Source organism: Ambystoma mexicanum, chromosome 6q, assembly GCF_040938575.1.
Source record: "Ambystoma mexicanum isolate Mex_15411 chromosome 6q, UKY_AmexF1_1, whole genome shotgun sequence".
NCBI classification, from domain to species: Eukaryota; Metazoa; Chordata; class Amphibia; order Caudata; family Ambystomatidae; genus Ambystoma; species Ambystoma mexicanum.
In genome coordinates this window covers 1576129141-1576150017 of record NC_090937.1, presented here as the reverse complement: position 1 = coordinate 1576150017, position 20877 = coordinate 1576129141, and the positions used below count along the sequence as shown (strand labels likewise).

General features: G+C 45.0%; 1 long non-coding RNA gene across 1 annotated transcript in view; it reads left to right on the top strand.

Moving 5' to 3' along the window:
* The first annotated feature begins 324 nt into the window (after positions 1-324).
* LOC138515652 (uncharacterized) overlaps positions 325-20877 on the top strand; it is a 216313-nt gene continuing 195760 nt past the window's right edge. Inside the window, exon 1 of the long non-coding RNA XR_011282137.1 lies at positions 325-375. This is a non-coding gene — a long non-coding RNA (uncharacterized lncRNA). The remainder of the gene's footprint in view (positions 376-20877) is intronic.

The following is a 20877-nucleotide window of genomic DNA, read 5'->3' as shown; positions in this document are numbered from 1 at the left end:
GGCACAAATGTGAGCAATGATTTTAAAGTATGGCGATATATGTATGCAATTTCCAATTGGTAATTTAAAGGATGGTTATAGTCACGTGATGCCGTGACGCGCATATCATTTGACATTACTTTCTGTGTATAAACACCTTAAGTATCCACAAGTTGTTCATGGTAAATGGTTGGATGTGGAATATACATTTTGCATTCAATAGGTGAGGGATAATACGAGGAATTATCCCAAAGTATGGCCGCACTAACGTGATGACACGACGCGTACAGCGTGTGACAACACAATCGCCATGGTAACAGATAAAACATTCAAAATGGTGCCCGTGTCGGGAAGTTGGACGTGGACGATGACGGAAGATTATTTTTGGACTGTGAAGTAAGCGCCAATCCATCAAATGTCGAGTTCGAACAAGACAAAGAAGTTAATTAGGAAATAGTCCTGATGGACCCAACTAGCAATCGGAAATGTGAAAAGCTAACGTGAATAGGATCACGAGCAACAATCTGTTTTACAGGTATCAGGGAATACCCCAGAGACGAAGAATGGAGGATGATTACTAATAAGGAATACATGGGGTGAATAGAAATAGAAAGGGTGAGTAGGAGACGATGCAAGAGTAACATATGAGTCAAATAAACAAAATACATGAATAGTAGTGAAATCACAGTGTCACTGGGAGAGGGAGAGGGACAAAAACTAATGTATTAATAATGAGGGGTTTGGGGTATTGGGAGTCAATACGAGTTTGGATAGCGCCATGGCTGCCTCCAAACCCGGGTCCGGGTCCGGTCTCACTGAATGGGGACTTACCAGGACATTCCGACCTATGCGGACCCAGTAAGTCCCCATTCAGTAAACCATTCCCCATTCCCATTTGAGCCCCCATAGGGCTCAATGAGAATGGGGAAGGCGCTAATAACGGGCCCGCAAATTGCGGGCCGGTTATTAGCTCCAAGGTCCCTTAACAGGTCCCGCAAAGAACGGCTGGTCAGACCAGCCATTCTTTGTGGGACCCGCTAAGGGACCTCGGAATATGGCGGAAGGGGCTTAATGGCACCACCATCCTTAACGGTGCCGTTAAGCCCCTACCACCATACTCGTAATGACCCCCATAGTTTTCAGCTACAATAGAAGCCAAATTGATGAATAATTCTAGGAGCAAAAATGAACACATACACATTGGTAACAATATATGAAGTGTAATCAGCTAAACAGAGAAAAAGAGCACTAATAATATATATATATACATACACACACACTTGGACACATATATTTTTTTTACGGACCTTTTTTGAATTGATTAATAAGCTGAGAATTAATGTGGAACTGTATTCTCTCTCTATACTAACCAATCTTCCTGACTACCAATCCCTAATCTCTATCTCAACTGTACAATGATGGTATAATTGCATAATGTTGTGGTATTTATGATTTAAATTATGTTTGGAACAGCATAGCCCAGTTTTGAAAATGGCTATGGGGCCGGAACATGTGTTAACACAGAGAGGCTACGGAATGCATTAAACTTACTAAAAACAAACTACATTTCCGGGTATATATGGGGTGTCTGGCGCAACAAAGGAGTACAATACATAATGTTTGACAGCCAAGAGACTGACCTATCATTGATTTTATGGGGAAGATTTCGAACAGCATTGATGGAATCTGCCGTGTCTGCTACATACAAATTATACAGTATGGCTCTGTTTAAGGCCACGGTTGCTCTTTGCACACTCAGTGAATTCACCAGCTAAGCTCAGACGAACTGTGACAGAAGTGTTTGTGTAAAGGGACTTAATAAAAAGTAAAAGCTGTTGATATATCCCCCAAAGCTCTAACTTTTCCCACAGCAAGGCACGAGAAACCAAATCAAATGCTTTGCTGGAGTCAATATAACAACAGTACAAATTATGTTTGGGGCCGTAAGTTGCTTCCGCATCAAATGTTGAATGGCACATATGTGGTTGAGCGTACTATGCGCTTTTCTAAAGCCTGTCTGAAAAGGCTTAATCAAATCCCTGTCTTCAGCCCATCTAGTGAGCTTTTTTAATAAAATGGGAGAGAATATTTACTGACTCGAATCCAGCATTGCCAGCAATCGATAATGTCCTGGATCGATCTATCACCTTTTTTGTGACCAGGAATAAGAATAGATCTTTGCCAGCTGTTGGGAACAATGTCATTAGTCTCAATTTCATTAAAGATTTTAAAAAGGACCTTGGCCCAAAAATGAGGGTTTGCCTTAAAAAGGACGTTCGTTATTCCGTCCGGTCAAGAAGCTTGTGAGGCCTTCAGGTTAACTATAATAATCACAAGATCATCCAAATCATAACCTTAGGGTGTTACATTTGTTCGATCAATATAATGTAGGGCCTCGGTATTTTTGCTTTTGGAATCTTAGTAAAGTTCACCAATGTACGAGGGACGGTATTCAATTCCATAGCAGAGGGGATTCCCTGAGATTCATTGAAATGGGACCAGAACTTGCGTTTATCATTGATTTTAAGCAGGCCGGCCAATAGTAGTCAATTCACATTTCTGGTGGAATATTTGTGCTGACGCAACCAATTCTTAAAAAGTGTAGCCAAGTTAGTAAAACTAGTCTTTTTATCTTTTCTAGACATATTTAGATGTCCTCTGATGTTCCCCCTATCTTTACGGTATGCCAACTTTTTTGGGTGTATTAATGTATCAAATGCTGATAAATGAATGCTCCCTTGTTATTTGAATAAGTAGAATGTATTAAATGTTTTGCCAGGGCTTCCATGTCCCAACCTTCCTGCGTCATCCTGGACTCAAGCTGACTGTGATTAGCTGACAACATGTTGTTAAGCTCCTTAATCTTAGATCCCGTCCTGTTTATTAACCCTCACATTTAGATTTCTTGAGATGCAACGAGCAACACGAGCAATATCAATTTTCCATCTCAATCAGGCATGATCACTCACCTCACTAGGTTGGATTTTGACTAAACCACAGCGTCCAATCATTACCGAATCAGCAATGACATAATCGAAGTACGAGTAAGTCCGACCATTAGACCATGGGCCTCATTACGAGTCTGGTGGTAACCCTTAAATGCGGCGGTAGCGCTATTACCGCCGCATTTAAGGGTCCGCCAGTTCATGGCCTTGGCGGATTTCCCCCCAGCTGACAGCTGGGGGGAAATCCACAGCAAAAGTGCCAATTTTCGGCGCTATTACCGCTGGCGGATTTCCCGCCGGCGGTAATAGCGCAAATTTTCCCCATTGGGCCTAATGTGGAATGAGGAATTCCGGAATGGGCCCAATGGGGAATGGGCACTAACCGTTCTGCCAAACCCGTGATCCGGCGCTAACAGCGCCAGGGGGTTTGGCGGTAGTGCTAATAGCGCCAGCGGTAATAGCACCAGCGTTACCACCCAACTCGTGATGAGGCCCCATGTATTTGTAGAATCCCCTATCATCTATTGGATAAAAAGGCAAACATTCCAAGTCGTACTTATTTAAAAACTGTCTCCATTGTCTATCGAATGACACATTTCCCTGTTGTCTAAGTGGAGGTCTTTCAAATTAAAATCTCTGGCAATCAGTATGTGCCTTTTATGATGGTTTTTGTACCAAAGTAAAATAGTCGTACCTATTACATTTGGAATTTGCTTGGTATGCAAACCAGTTAGCGGATCACAGGCATTACAAATCACTATTCTAGTCATAGGGTTTTGGGATGGGCAAAACCTTGCTGGTAGCACATAACGAGTGTCCTAAAAAGGGCTCTAACTGATAGGTAGTTCTTATCCCAATCGCCAAAGTCCCCATTAGCATGTCCTCACAAGCAGGAAATAGCTAGATTATGTAATATAAACTACCGTCAATATTAAATGTGCTAGTCAGCCATGTTTCCTGCAGAATAAACAAATCTGTAGCGTGGCAAATCCAGTAGGATCTGTGAGGAATGATCTATAGCCCCTAGTGTTCCAGGTCATCCAGATCAAAGATGATCTATGATCACCTGTCAGATCACTTCGGATACTATTGAGCAATTTCTTGGTTGTAATCACCTTTTTTTCACAGAGGTCTTGAGAATTCCAGAGAATAGCACGTTCAGAAGGGAGCTAATTCCGAACCCTGTACATGCACTGAAGATTGTTGGAGGCTATCCTCGAATTGAACATGTTTCTGATCTCTGACCTGGTGGGCAGAGGTTCAGTTGGCCAGCCTAGTTTCTTGGAACAGGGTAACCATCTGTACAAGCCAGACCAATCAAGGGAGCATTGGCCGCGGTCAAGACTAGGTCTCAGGAGGGGTGAGAGTGACCCAAAGCCCACAATGAGCACACACAGCAAACAACACTACAAATTACTCTCAGTCAGGGGTATATATCAAAAATATATATGCATTTATAAAAGGCCTTTTAACTCAAACACACATCAAATATCAGCAGTAATAACTAAAACAACTCAACACTACTATCATACATATATACAGTTACCAATGGCCTAAAGGAATAGTGCACATTAAAGGTCCACAACCTGTGAAGAAAGGGAGCAAACAGTGCAAATATTATTTAGGCAGTCCTTCACTTATCAAACCCTAAGAGGCAGTCCAGTCCCTATGATGAGTGGAGCCTTGTGCTCAAAAGTACTTTCGGTGCTGATGCAGGCGATCATGCGATTGGGCCAAAATGGGGTCTCTTGCAGGGGCTGTAGCAGCTTAGGAAGGCGGGTGAGGCAGTGAAGAATAAGTTCCCACTATTGGAGGAGGATCTCCCCAAGAGGGCAGAACAGGATCCAAGAGTTGGAAATAGAGTGGCCACCAGGGGATATTCCTGCGTAAAAATGGATGGATGCACCAGGGGCCACCGGTAAGGGTTGCAAGTACTCACCAACCCTTTGTGCACTCCGGACCAAACTTCGGCAGTCAAGTCCACTTCGGTTGCCGGTTCGAATCCTGCAGGTGTACAGTTCTGCGGCTTTCTGGGGCTGCGCTCCAGGGATGATTCTGTGGTGGGACAGTGGTGATTTCTCCGCTCCTGATGAAGGGATCAGACCAATTCCACTGCAGCAGGTCTGAAGGCACGGGGTGGAGGGACAAAGCAGCAAGGCATCCACAAAGTTTGTCAGCACTGATGGGCGACACGACGACTGCGTATGCTCGGGTTCAGGCGTCCTCTCCTACTTCCAGACGTAGGAATGATAGGTGTACGAAACTCAGCGGGCGAGTGCCTTATTAAAAGAACTTACAGTCCCCAAATGCTTAAGTGCCAACTCGAGACGGCGGCGGTTCCAGGACAAAGGTCCTGTGCAAGCTGGTCAGTTCACTGGTTGGCCCAGGACCACTTCTAAGAAGGCTTGCTTACAGGTTAAGGTGGAGGTGTCGAAAATAGTTAGTCCCACTATTCCAATGGGTCGAAGCGCCTTTACAGACCTTCTAAGTTCGATCAGAAACAGGGGGTCCAACTAGACGACAGCGGGCTCAGGGTGTCAAACCTTCCAGCAGGTCACCAGCGGTTCCTCAGCTCTGATTCTTGGTTACAGGATACTTGGCTCCTTTCCTAAGTTCGGTGTGAACTCAAGAGATCGACCTGGTAAGGGACCTTCTCTTATCCAGATTCTCCTTTGCGCCAAAATGAAGAGAACCCAATGAGAGATCTGCTCACATACAGCGATCCCAGACGGTGAACCAATCATGTATCATGGTGGTCCAGGTCATTCCCAGCACACCACACATCATGGCGCCCAGGATGTCTATTGGAACTAGACAGTCCAGCCCACATCCTGGAGGCACAAACACAATGCATGCAGAAACAAGCGAAAGCTTCGTTATTCACGGGGATCTTCATGACCAAATAAGGGTTTTCCCGGGTCTCGACCTGGGGAAGGCAAAGGGTCAAAATGGACAAAGGACAAAAGAAAGGACCTTGTGGAATGGTCATTTTGGGGCCAAACCACTGTCCTGGGCCAAAAGCGGTAAACGCGATATGGACCACATATGAAAAATAACAGCTGCCACCAGCTCTGTCGAAGGCACATTTGTACTAGGGCCTTAAAAATGAAAGGAAGACCACAGTGCATTGTACTGTAAGGTACTTTGTGCTCTGTTAACATGTTTCTAAAAACTAGCAACAAAGTGAAAGACTAAGGGAAACAAAGTCTCCCAGTACTGACTGTCTTTAAGGGCATGAAAGTTTCCCCATAACAAAGTGAGCGAAAACCCAGCGTAGTGCAGCAGAAGGCTGGGATCCACTGGCAAAGATCAAGGTAGGATGGTCAGGCAAAAGCAACACGCTGGGGGTACACAACTGGAGGGACAATTACCCATTAATCAACATCTTTCCTAAAACTCGACCCTCCCAGACCAAGGACAGGGGGTACTCATACACCCCTGGATGAGCTTCTTTGTTGGTTAAACATTATGAACAACCCATCAACACTGCTATGTTGAACACCTGGCCTATGCTCAATGATGAAGTCAAACCCTTGCAGGCTTACAGACCACCTGAGCAACTTAGGATTCTCTCCATTCATGTACATGAGCCACCTTAAGGGCTTATGGTCATTTTGCACAGTGAAGTGGGCCCCATAGAGGTAGGGCCTTAGTTTCCTTGGGGCCCACTCAAGAGAGAACCATTCCTTCTCTACCGTGGACCACCAGAGCTCTCTGTCCATAAGCTGGTAACTCATGAAACCAAAAGGGTGTTCCTTACCTTTCTCATATATCGTTGATAGTACGGCTCCCATCCCAGTGTCAGAGGCATCTGTCTGCACAATAAAAGTTCTTTGGTAATCAGGGGCCCTGAGAACAGTGGCCTGGCACAAGGAGTCATTTAAGCCATTGAAGGCCTTCTCACAATCCTCAGACCATGAGACCTTCTTGGGTTTCCTTAATAGTCAAGTGGGCCTTCTGAAGAGCCTGCAACACAATTCTGAGGTGTTTCACATGATCCTCCCAGGTGGCACTGAAAACTGCGATAACATCCAGATATGCAAGACAGAATTCATCCAACCCATTAAGGACATGATTTACAAGCCTATGAAAAGTGTCAGGTGCATTCTTCAAACCAAAAGGCATTACCCTGAACTGCTAAAGACCCTCTGGAGTTGGGAATGCTGTCTTCCTCTTGGTATGTTCTGCTAGGGCTATTTGCCAATACCCTGCCGTGAGGTCAAATGTGCTGAGGTACTTGGAGGCACCCAAAGTATCCACCAGCTCAAAAGGTCTAGGCAAGGGGTATGCATCTGTCTTGGTGACAGTATTAAGAGCCCTGTAATCCACACAGAACCTCAACCCAGAGGAACCTGCTTTTGTAACCAGAACCACAGGGCTCGGCCAAGGACTACTGGAGGGTTCAATCACCCCAACATCTAACATCTTGTTGACCTCTGTCTTGATGTAAGATCTCACGTTATCTGACATCCTGTATATCATACTTTTTGTAGATACAATATCTCCTGTGTCAATGTCATGTTTGCACCAAGGTGTCAAACCTGGATCTAGGGAAAACAAGGGGGAGAATTGCCTCAGCAAAGTTCTCCCCTCATATTGTTGAACAGATGTCAGGTGAGGGGCAACATGAATACCCTCAATGGAGTTGTCTGAAGGACTGCCCTGGTACAGATCAGGAAGTGGTTCTGACTCTTCCTCCTCTAACATCTGAAGCCAATAGCAGTGCAGCTATTTCAACTCCTGGGATGAAAGCCTTCAGCCTATTTACATGGAACACATTTGGAGCCTGTCCAGTGCTTTCAAGGTCCACTAAATAGTTAACCTCACCCAGTGTCTCCACAACTGTGTAAGTGCCTGACCATTTATCCTGTATAGCTCTAGGCCCTATAGGGTTCATAATCAGGACTTGCTGGCCCAGTGTGAAGTTGATCAGGGAAGTCTTCTGGTCATACCAATGTTTCACCAAAACTTGCCCAGCCTTCCACTTCTCACTAGCCTGACTCATCAGGAGGACCATTCTTTTTCTTAGCCCTAAGACGTAGTCTACTACATTGGTAGTGATAGGGGAAGTAGGCATCTCCTACCCGTCCTTGACTATAGCCGAGGGTGCCCTTACAGGATGACCAAAAAGAAGCTCAAAAGGGCTGAAGCCAACCCCCTCTTGAGGTACCTTTCTGTAGGCAAACAACAAGCATGGTAACAGGAGATCCCATTTTCTCCTCTGGGTCTCTTCCAGAGCCCCAACCATGCCTTTCAGAGTTCTATTAAACCTCTCAACCTGTTAAAACTGATATAATATCTGATATAATATTGTTTTATCCTCATTGTATATGTTGGCCTTTGCCCAGTCGCTCTGCGAGGAAATACGCATTGCAAGGTCGTAACCTTAAGTTAATCGAGCCTCCATTTTAGGTCAAAGCCGCCATTTTAGTTATTTGTGCAAAGTCACCCTGTGGTCTAAAATGGCCGACCTGTGTTCTCTTGTTCTTACTTAACCTCTTCGACCTCTGTAGGCGAGTTAATGTCCAACCTGCCTGCAGACTACATGTTAGGGTCATGTAGACCTTGTTGACCTCGGGATCAGGGGATTACTTGAATTGGTGATGTTAACCTACAAGTATATAAGAACAATAATGCTATCTAAACATGACATGCTAAATATCTGTTTGACCTGCATTGAAACAAATGTGTAAAGAGTGTAAAGTTAATCTCAGAGAATAATAGTGCTTGTTAGTAAAATGTATTACGAAGTAAACCGCATGCACGAGATATGTAAATTAGGAATGAACCTGGCGCGACCCTAGCCCAGTACATGATTAACTTGTAGGAGGCTGGACATCGTTATGAAGAAAACTGTATACATATGCTGATGTCCATCTAGCATAGCCAAATAGCTATTTGTGTACTTTGTTTTGTAAACTGTTCAGTGTTGCAATAAAGATTCTGGGAATCTTTACAAGCCCGTGTTGGTGTATTTCTCTTTGCATGGTGTAAAAGCCTTAATATTATATTTTCTGATTCCACAAACCAAGCCATTGGTTTGGGGGTGGTATGCTGGTATACTGAGGAAAACGTGTAAGTAACCCCACACTCATTCCACATGGCTTGCATGTTCCTGGACATAATGTTCCTGCCCCTATCAGACACAACTTCTTTAGGGAAGCCAACCCTAGTAAATATGCCAAGGAAAGCTTTTGCAACTGACTTGGCAGTTACAGTTTTCAATGTGATGGCCTCAGGATACCTGGTGGCATGGTCGACCAGCACCAGGATAAACCTATTGCCTGAGGATATTTGTGGTTCAATGGGACCAACAATGTCAATCCCTACCATTTAAAATGGTACCCCCACAACTGGGAGTGGTACCAAAAGAGCTTGAATTGTGGTGCCACTTTTCACAGATAACTGGCATGTGGCACAGCTCCTGCAGTGGCGTTCAATTTACACCGCCATCTTGGGCCAGTAGAAGTGCATGGCTACCCTTTGCTTGATTCTGTTGGTGTCAAGGTGACCAGCAAGGCGGACCTCATGCACCAGCTTCAAGAGGAAGGGTCTTACATGAAGGTGAACCAATGGTCTCCTTCTGTAGACTCTGTGAGCTCACTGTAGAGGAGCCCACCTTCCCAATAAATCCTGTACTACCCAGGAGGTTCACCCTCAAGCTGGGAGCAGGCCTATCTCCTTAGGCCTTCCAAAGATAGGCACTCACGTTGGCCGTTACTGAACTCAACCCTGTCCGGACCACCTTCAACCAATAAACTTTGGAGTTCAGAATGGTCATGTGGATTAAGAACTTCAGGTAACACCTCTTGCTCGTCACGTTCAGGTGTTTGGCCAACTACCTCCTCATCAGTGGTAGGTGAGTTAGGGAGAATGTTCTCTTTCCCTCTCTTGTAATTTTCTACTCCTTTATCCTTGTGTTTGCCCTTTGGCTTGGGAATGGCTTTGGTCTTGGCCAATGCAGCCCTGGTTTGTAACCTTGTGCATGGTCTCTCTGCTGTGTCACCCACAAGACCTAAGTCTCTGAGATCATTCTCCAGCAGGACCTTACCCGGGACTTGCCTCTGGATGCTCACTGGAATCCTGACCATTGTACCATTTACAGTAAGATTTACAGGCATTACCGGGAACTTGAGAGGGGGATCATCAGATGACTTGGTGGGTATCAAAGGAGCTCTGGCAAGTTCCTCTGGATCTATCAAGGTAGAATCCACCACAGTTCTGCTGGCCCCACTATCCCTAAGGGCAGGGGTGTCTACTCCATTGATCAGCACACTGTCCTTCAAGTAGAGCTGGTGTTATCTGGAATGCTAGCATACACCTCTGAGACTTTAGGCTCCCACAAACCCAGGGAAACTAGGACTAACTCAGATTCTATCCCGCTGGGGAAGCATTTGAGGAGAAGGATGCCCCTGTGATATCTTCCTCCTCATAGGAGGGGAAGGCCAGACTCACAGAGTGGACCCCCAAGGTGTTGACCTTACATCTGGAGTCCCCCTTCACATGGTCATTTGCTCCACAAGCCACACAAGATCCACTGGGTATTGGGATATGGGGAGGCTTACCATAACCAGAGTTCTGCTTTGGAGGATAACTCTGACTACCCTGAACATTCTCTTTGCACTTACCCTAGAATTTCTTTTTGTAGTTCTTTTGGGAGGAAGTTTTATCAGAACCCCACCCTCTTTATCTTTGTTCTTTTCCCCCTCCTCCTGCTTACCAGGAGTAGTCTTGTCCTTATGGGACACTCTGTGTGACGACCCAACAAGGGGGCGAGACCAATAAAGTTTACAGGGTATTGCCCTAACTCTAATATTTTAACACACACGAACATGCAAAGACACATCTGTATAGTTTTTAGTTGCAGCCAATTTCAATCCAGAAATAGATCCAGATTTGGAACCCCCAGTGGTAAGGACAAAGAAAAAATGTTTTTAGAAATTTAGAGATTCAAGGCTGTGAAGGAGGACAGGAAGGATAGAGTGAAGTTCTAACTATCCCTACCTAGTCCCATATCTAAGCTATGTTGCGACAGTGTAACGCCTATCTAAGAGGGATAGGATAAGAGATAAACTAGCAATTTCTATTGATTGTAATACATTCAGCATTTTTGGTCCTATACCACTCTCTTCCACTATATGTATGTGTTAGGAAGAGAAAAATATAGTAAAAAAGCACACCAGGGACAATACACGCAAAATACAAGTTCTCCTTTGTCTTTTTAACCCTAGCTCCCCAGGGTCAGCAAAACAATATATGGGTTATTAAAGTAGATATTATCCCAATAGATGCCTTGCGTGTATTTTCCCTGGTGTGCTATTGTACTATATTGGCCAAAGGCCAAAACAAAGGACCTCGTGGAATGGGCATTTTGAGGCCAAGCCACTGTCCTGGGCCAAACGCGGTAACCGCGATATGGACCACACGAAAGGGTTAAAAATATATGAAAAATAACAGCTGCCACCAGCTCTGTCCAAGGCACTCAACTGAAAAATCCTTTGAGGGTGTCTGGAGCCTTAAAAATGAAAGGAAGACCCCAGCGCATTGTGGTAAACTTTTTGTGTGGATGTACTTTCCACCACACAAAAGTTGGCTTTGCCACTAATGTCACACTTGTAATCCCTGCATAGTATATTTATGCTTATCTTTATTTGTTTCTAGAGCACGTGATTGGTGGTGCTAATGATATAGGTGGTTTTCAGTCTTTCCCGGAACAAGGTGTAGGAAGGCTCAGATCGCAAGGCAGGGGGGGAGGGAGACCCAGAGTGTGGCAGCAGTGACAGGGAATCTGGAGCCACCGGCTTTGACTCGCTTGGACCTTGGAATGCATAGGCGATTGGCAGAGGCAGCGCGTGCGAGCCTTGTAAATTGTTTGGCGGGGGGTTTCTAAGCATTTTCAAGAAGAGCCTTGAGGAGCTGGCAAACTTTGGAATAAACGCCCACCCTCCATGAGGGCTGAGAAATCCTATTGGATCTTCAAAAAAACGCTTAAAACCCAGCTTTTCCATTAAACCTCACCTCCCCTCCACTCACAAGACCTTCCCCCATGCCACACCTACTACTGCTGGTTTTGCAAGCTGCTCGTGTACGATAACTGTACCTGGGTTACCATGGAACTTGTATGATGAAACATATGTCTGTATGATTCTAGCCTGACTAGTAGTGTTTCACCTTGTTGTGCCTGCTGTCCATGAATGATAATCCTACCTGTGTTACCATTGAACTTGTGTGATGAAAAATATTCTGTATGACACTAGCCTCTCACCTGCAACAGCGCCTCAATGCCGCCGGGTTGTATGCGCTCTATACAAATGAAATGAATAAATGAAATTAATAAATAAATAAATACTGCTGTGCAACACAAATCAGTGTTTGCCTTTGAGTTGGCTGATGACTTGTTGGACTTTCCAAAAGTCAAGGATGCGTCAACCTGTAGTGTTCTCGACTTCTGCAGCCTTTCTGTGCCTGCTGTCAGGGGGAACTGAAGTCAAATCGCAGGCATGAACATGCAACCATCCATTTTGAAAGAAAGGCATGGATAACAGATGCCTGAAGAATATACGAATATTCTTTTTTAAATCAGCATCTGCAACCAATAGTTATGCACCCAAAAGTACTCCCTAAGTAAGATGAAGAATGACATCTAATAAAAGCCTTGCGAAAGTGCCTTGTGGTGCGAAACACATGCCGCCAGATTTTGGTACGAATACACCATGAATTGAGCACAATTTAACCTTTTTCATTCTGTTTTGAGTAATTACAAGAGAAAGAACTTTAGCACAAGAGTAAGCACAACAAAGACTTTGGTGGGTAAAGCCAGAGAGTCATGTAGGATGTTTTTATTTCATTTGCGTTTATCACAAGTTGCGAGGATTAAACAGAGCCCCTTTTTGTAGTTGAGTTGGCTGTGTGGCACCATTGTTTCAGGCAAAATCCATCTACTTCTCTATGGGGTTGGGTACATTTGATACAATTGTTAATTGGTCTAATTAGCAAGAAAATCAAACCATAACAGACTTGTGTGTCATTGGCACAGGACTGTAAGAATTAACCCGTGGAGCAGCTTGGCACTAGTAAGCAAGGATACACTGGCCTTCGATACATTCTGTACTCTGAGATATGTAGGGGACTCTAGCGGGTCAACGTTTACTATCAAAATGACAGGAGGTAGGTGCGCGAGTGGCTCCACATACATTTGAAAAGTAAGGGAGAGAGGGGAGAGACCTGGGGTACTCCACACAGCACAGGATTGGATTTGGATGATTGTTTTCCTAGTTGTCCACTTTAGATGTGGCTAGACAAGAAGGCCTTGGAGCACGCCCGCGTAAGAGGTGACACAGTGATAGATGGTATATGAGAAATCCTTGGTCTGCTACATCCTGAAATAAATACTTTCTAGGACCGGGGTTCCCATATGGATTTATGCAATGTAGAATGTTTTCTGTTCCATGGCGTGGTCGATTCTGGATTTGTGTGGGTCCTGTGAGGTGTTGTATTTTATGTGTCACTAAAGCAGTGCATTGAGTATTTCCACCAGCATCGTATGCCCATTTCAGCTATGCGTTTGCACAGCCCTTGTTGGGGTCTTTGGGATCCAGGGATGTTTTTATCAGTTTTGTGATCATTAAATGTTTGAGGGCTTTGGGCAGGGATCTTGTCTGTTGTGAGCTGTTGATTCGTGCAGTGATGCATTTGCTCAGGAGATTGCCATCAGCTGCTGCAATGGATGCTGGGTACAGGATCACGTGAGTCCTTGCCTGGCCAGAGCCCTTTAAGTAGCAATGGGGCATCAGTAGCATGAACGTCTGAGAATGGGATACGCAGTCTTCTGTTGCCCACTGAGTTGGGTTTTTAGTCGGGCGGGTCAAACCATTGGTTAATATGGGTAATTGATGTCATACTTTTCTTCACCTTTTCTGCAAAGTAGAAGCCTTGGCTTTCAGAGATCGTTTTAGTATTGGCTGTGAAGTGGCGCGAAAGCACCCCCTAAAAGTCCTCCAAACTGATGCATCTGTGTACAGCTAGGGAGAAATGGAATATGAAAAGAGACACAAAGCTTGTAGGGGTTGTTTGGTTATTTTCCCACCCATTGACTGCCCATGGCCATGCTAATCCCTATGGTCATTCCCATCCACTTTCTGCCCAAAGCACAACCTCCCGGGAAGTGCCTGCCAGTGTGTTATCAAAGCAGTCTTCTAAGAGTTAATGACTTAAATGGACATGTAAACACGTTACTTGTGTCATAAAATGTTTAACCAGGTCTACTTTCAACCATTCGATTTATACGCACCATTCACATTGAAGTTCTGTTAAGAACAAGCATTGACAAAGCCAACAATGTTTGCATGTGTATATTAGGCATTTGCCAGGCACTCTCTTATATGCCCATGTACTCACACCATTTTCCAGCTGCTGCTATCGATGGGCCGTTAATACCAATATGGCAGTGTTTGTCAAATGTCTGCACACATATATGTATTTTTTTATGGATGTGGCTCATGTATTACACTGCAGTGAGATGAATGAGTGCACCACTTTGTACAGCTTCCTTGGGTTGTTGAAGGCATTTTTTATTCAACCGCAGAAGTGATCTTCTCTGTTGTGACGATTGGTTTGTTCTTCTGCCATGTTTCATTTGTACAGGCCCTTGGGGATCCTTGTCCTTCTGCCAGGTCCTTTCCAGCTGAGCCCTTCCTTTTTTTTTTAATTATTAAGCATTTCTGAGAACTATGGGGTTCTAAGAAACTATGTCATGAAATGTGACCCTGGCATGCGATGAATAGAACAGATGACATAGACAAACTCCATTTACACATTACGCCTGCTGGTTCTGAATTGATTATGGCTTTCACCCTGGCAGCAGGGGGCGGACATGGCCGGGCCCCCAGCCGCCAGCCGGCCCTCGGTGAGGGTGGGGTCGGGGGTGGGGAGGGGGGTTGTGACCGGCCACGTCCAGGTATACCGGCGTTGGTACAGTACATAGGGAAGTAAATGAGAAATGCTTGGATGACACATAGTGAGAAGAATACAGATCAAGGTAGTCATACTTGTCAAACAACCAGGTCTTAGTTAATTGTTTAAAGGTAGGGAGTTCCAAAGAGCTGGGTTTTTTTTGTTCCGGGGAGTATGCAAAGAGATGCAGGAGCTGGATTGTAGTACCCGTGCGTGTATAGTTTGGGAGATGCAGCTGTTGAGGTACAGTGGGGCCTTGTTATAAACACAGTGGTGGGTAATAGACAGGGTTTTTCATTCAATCCTTGCTTTAGTAGGGAGCCAGTGAGCATCAGGTTGAAAAACCATTTGCATCCTGGGGTTCATCCGGAGTGCACATGATTTTTCCTTTTTTCTCTGAAGATTGTCTGCGCTTATTACACAACGCCAATCTCCCGAGAAAAAAAGCACAAGATGGCCACCACCATTGGGAAAAGGACCAAGTCCCCTTTCCATTTCTTTGGTGGCATGAATGCATGCCGGGCCCGGAGCACAACGATGGGGAGTGTTTCAGTGGTGAACGGGCTTGTTTTGTTTTCGAGGCAACAGGGAGAGGCTGACTGCAGCAGCCCCACATTCGAAAAAAAGAAAAAAAATGGCGACAACAGGGGAAGGGCCTCAGGTAGTTGGAAACAGCAGGCAGAGAATGTGTATTCTCGCCTGCTGTTCCAGCCACAAGATTTGCTGAGCACCCTTCTAGCACATGCTGACATGTGAGAAACCAATGATTAACAGATGGAAATGACAGAACAAACAAAGAACATTGATAAAGACTGAGACACATCAGAGACATCAGTTATATTAGCCACCACCTAAGTTCCAAAGACAGTGCAGGTCAGAATCTTTATGCCATTGTGGAATTCTGTACCTTCAGGATTTCACAAAGAAACACCTGCAAGAACGATTTTCCTCATGCATAAAGCAATCTTGCCCACAGCACGTATCAAACCCATACCCCACCGTATCCAACAACTACACAGCTAAAGCCACCATGCAGTATGTAAGAACATGCAGCTGTGTCACTGGCTGAGACAGATGGACCAGTTGCTGTCGCTTGCCATCATGCCACCATCTGCTTCACTGCAAATATTCACAAGGCCCACAATGCCCACCTGCATCTATTTCCCCCTGATGTGCCCAGGGGCAATAGTAGGAGCCAAGGCTTGTAACCTGGCCAGCACTGGTGGAGGCACCTCCAGGCCTACATTTACCTACCCATGTGCTCCTCTATGCAGATGCAACCTGCGTAACATCTGTGTCTGTTCTTACATCACTACTTCCCTCAGGTGGCTGGCCTGACCAGCACCTGTAGCCCTCCTACTGTCATGTCATGCCACGTGTAACCTTCTCATCGGGCCTGTAAAGTGAGCAGGAACTGGAACATCAAGTCCTGTGCCTAAAGGGACCGACGTGGACTGAAGTATAGGCATACCTGTGGGATGAGTGGTGATCTGAGACATGGCCAGCGTGGACCTCAAACCAGTTGCTGTAATGCCTGTGGGATCTTGAGTGCTCAGCACCCCTGTTACACGTGGAGGGCTATCCTCCTCACTACACGCAAATCTGCCTCACCGGATGCATAAGGGCTCCGGGTTGTGTCTGCTATGCACACATTAAGTTCCTCACATCTCGCAACACAGGCCGCCTGTCCAGGAGGCCCTCAAAACAATTTTCAAAGTGGACCCAGATCACACATTTTCAGCAAGCCCAACCCTTTTCCAATGGTAAAGTTTGGAAAGACCACACAAAAGAAACCCAGGGTGCAGAGGCCTACCAGGAAATCTCCAGAGGGCCATATGGACCAGTCCACCACTGCACATGTCCTTCTTTAAAGAGAAGAGGTTGGATATCACCAGTGTATTGGTAGCCATGGTCTGCCATGGTCTGCCACACCTGGCTCCTCTCGTCCCTGAATTTCTGATGTGCCCGTCATTGTTTTGCATTGTCCAGCTCTGCCACCACCACAGCCCATGTGACATGTCTCTCATGCTAACCCAATCAGCGTGCCTTTAGTGGTTAAGAGGATCTACTAACTCCTTATGAACCATCTCCTGCTTTTGACGACACCTTCTGTCCTTTTGGGATCAGCATCATTGTCTCCCACTCCATGCCATCATGCCATCCAGATCTGGGCTCCCTGGGCCACACCAGGCCTCTAAGCATGACAGTCCTGGAATTACTAATCTGAAGGGTGCCCCATGAGGAAAATGTAAACTTGATCATAGCTCAATTACCCACCATGATTTAACTGGACCATCACACAGCAAAATTCTACATATTGTTAACTAACCTTTTATCTTTGAATCTGACTCCTTGAATCAAGTACAATCTACCTTGCTTTCGGCCATCCTGATCTATGGTCCACCACAATGGACCGACACGTTCCCAAGCTATCACAGTCCATTCCTTTCCTCTTCTGACCCATCTGTTCCCTGTGCCTGTGGCATTTCCACCCTCTTTTCCCATGCACTTATCTTGTCCCTAATATTTTCCTCCCACATACTATGGTGTGAGTACCCTGAGTGGGGCACACTATGCAATTTTATGGACACAACCGGGTGCTCTGAGACCACTGGGGTGGTGATTTGGCCCAGTGAAAAAGTCTTGTAACATAACACACGATAACATGAAATACAACGACATAGAATACATTGGTCAGTGCACAAAGTTTTAACCGGATTTGCAGTAAAAAGAGGGAAAAGTGAAATGGGGGGTGGAAAATGTATTAGTATAGAAGAAGGCGGTATAAGTACTGTATAGCTTACTGAGGGTTTATGGTAATTTCATCTAAAACCATTCAATCTAATGCCATCTAAAAATGTCCAACTAATGCATTTATTTTCTTTTTTGGGGGGATCCCCCCAAACCTCTGTTTTTTCCCCTTTAAAATGCAACTGAACAAAAATTAACCCTTTACTCCCCAAAAACATGCATTAGATGGACATTTTTTAGGTGGAAACATTTCAATGGAATGGTATTAGATGGAATGGGTTTAGATGAATTGACTAGATACCCTTACACGTAGTGTCGGGGAGCTCAGTTGGCGGATAGGGACAAATCAATCGATGTTTCCTGATGATGATAGTGTGCTCCAAAGGCCTGAAGAGAGGAATACATGGGGATTGAAAAGCGAAATGGTTGTATCATCGATATCCTCACAACTACCCAAAACCATGTTCGACTGTATACTTGTTTTAAAGCACCTGCTGTATTGGGGCACGCGTGTCCCATATCTATAAACGTTCCTGTAGATATGGTGATTCCCCGGCTGCGGCTGTTGTGGAGCGGTCTCATGACCATTCTGATGTTGTGGCTGCGACCAATGTTTGCACGGTCCACTAAGCAACCAGGGGTTGGGGGCATTGACAGACATGATGGCACTCGCTGATATGTAGTGGTTTATGCAAGCAATTTGATGATGGTTTGGGTAACTGCATTTAAAGTTATGCTTTGGTGGCCTTCACCCAAACGAGAAAGACATCCTTTCTACTTCCTGTTTGACTCAACATGATTCATGTGGCGAAGAGTCATAAGCGCGTTGAAGAAACGTGAATTGTTATGTGGCTGTGCTCATGGGCTGCCCTAGTGGGGCTTCAAGGTGTTCGTCATTAAATTCATTGTATCACGTGGCACTACTGGCCTCTATCCTGGCTTTTATCTATTCTTCTTGTCTGCCTCCAGGCTACACTCCTACTCCTACACCTGATGTTGTTAAAGTTCATCTGCCTTTCTTGCTTATTGCTTCTGCATTAAAGCGTGTCTTACTCGCCAACTTTGGGGGCTACTTGTGGCTTGATAGTTTTTCCCTTTCCCCTTAGAGATCATGTCTATTTATGTACTCTTTGACCCTCTTTTATAAATGCTTTCAGGACGGCCTTAGGTAAGGGTCGCCCTTCTATCAATGATGACAGAAGGATGGAATCAAGGTCCAATTAGGGCCAGCCTTTCATCAAATATGTGCGCGTGTGGGTGAGCGCATTTTCACACACAAACCGCACACACAACCACACACACACACACACACTTACGGAAGAACCTAACCACTGATATCACACTCCTCCCATCAATCATACTGTTCAGAAAATAGTTACACAAGAAACACTTAATCCACCTCTGAAAAACTTGATCCAGACACACTGCGCACATGAGTAAATTAATATTATGTCCTACTCCATCCAAATATATATTTTATCCTGCCGCCTTGTACCGGGAGGGCCATATTTCTTCCTAGATAGGCCTGTGGTATATAACAAAAACAATACAAAAATACAAGCCAAATACACAGACACAATCTTGCACACACACCTGACTGTTGTTCTACCTCTGCTGTCTGCCCATCAGCATTTGTCTCTATTTCCCCTTATTTCTCTATTTCTCTCTCACATAAAGACATAGATTTCCACCATTTCCATCTTTCTGTCAATCTACCAAACCATACACCACCTTTATATATTCCTCTCCATCCCTCCTATATGAAGTTACACATCCCTATTCATCAAACCATTAACCCATCTTCACGCTTGCGTTAACTCTACCCCACCTACATGAAGCTACATGAAGCTACACATCTCTATCAATATCGTACATCCCCGTCTTTACCTCGCTATCCATCTATATACAGCTATGCATCCACAACCACCAATCCACAAAGCTGTGTATCACCCTCGCTTCCTCTCTTCCCCTCCTACCCAAAGATATACATTTATATCTATCAATCAGCCAACCAGTATCTCACCTTCTCTTCCTCAGTACCCTTACTATATAAAACTACATATCTCCATCTATCAATCCACCAACCAGTATCTCACCCTCACAGCCTTTCTAATCCCTGCTACCTAAAGCTATACATTTCCAAATATCAATCCACCAACCGGTATCTCACCCTCCTGACTTCTCGAATACCTGCTACTCAAAAGCTACACATTTCCATCTATCAATCCACCAAACGGTATCTCACCCTCTCTTCCTCTCTACCACTCTGATATAAAACTACATATCTCCATTCAACAATCCACCAACCGGTATCTCACCCTCTCTTCCTCTCTAGCCCTCCTATATAAACCTACTCATCTTCATCCATCAATCCACCAACCTGTATCTCACCCTCCCGACCTCTCGAATTCCTGTTACCCAAAGCTATACATTTCCATCTATCAATCTATCAACCGGTATCTCACCCTCTTTCCCTCTCCACAACTCATATATAAACCTGCACATCTCCATCCATCAATCCACCAACCAGTATCTCACCGTCTCTTCCTCTTCACCCCATCTATGTGAAACTACGTATCTCTATCCACCAATCCACCAACCAGTATCTCACCCTCTTTTCCTCTCTAGCCCTCCTATATAAACCTTCACTTCACCATCCATCAATCTACCAACTTGTATCTCACCCTCCCGGCCTCTCTAATCCTTGCTACCCGTAGCTATACATATCCATCTATAAACCCACCAACCTGTATTTCACACTCTCTTCCTCTGCAGCATTCCTATATAAACCTACACATCATCATCCATCAATCCACCATTCGCTATCTCACCCTCTCTTCCTCTGCAGCCCTCCTATATAAACCTACACATCACCATCCATCAATACACCAACCGGTATCTCACCCTCACAACCTTTCTAATCCCTGCTGCCTAAAGCTATACATTTCCATATATAAATCCGCCAACCCGTATGTCACCTTCCCGACTTCTCGAATCCCTGCTACCCAAAGCTATACATTTCCATCTATCAATCGACCAACCGGTATCTCACCCTCTCTTCCGCTCTACCACTCTGATATAAAACTACGTATCTCCATCCAACAATCCACCAACTGGTATCTCACCCTCTCTTCCTCTCTAGCCCTCCTATATAAACCTACACATCTCCATCCAACAATCCACCAACCCGTATCTTACCCGCCTGACCTCGAAATTCCACTGATCTAAAGGGACACATCTCCAGCCATCA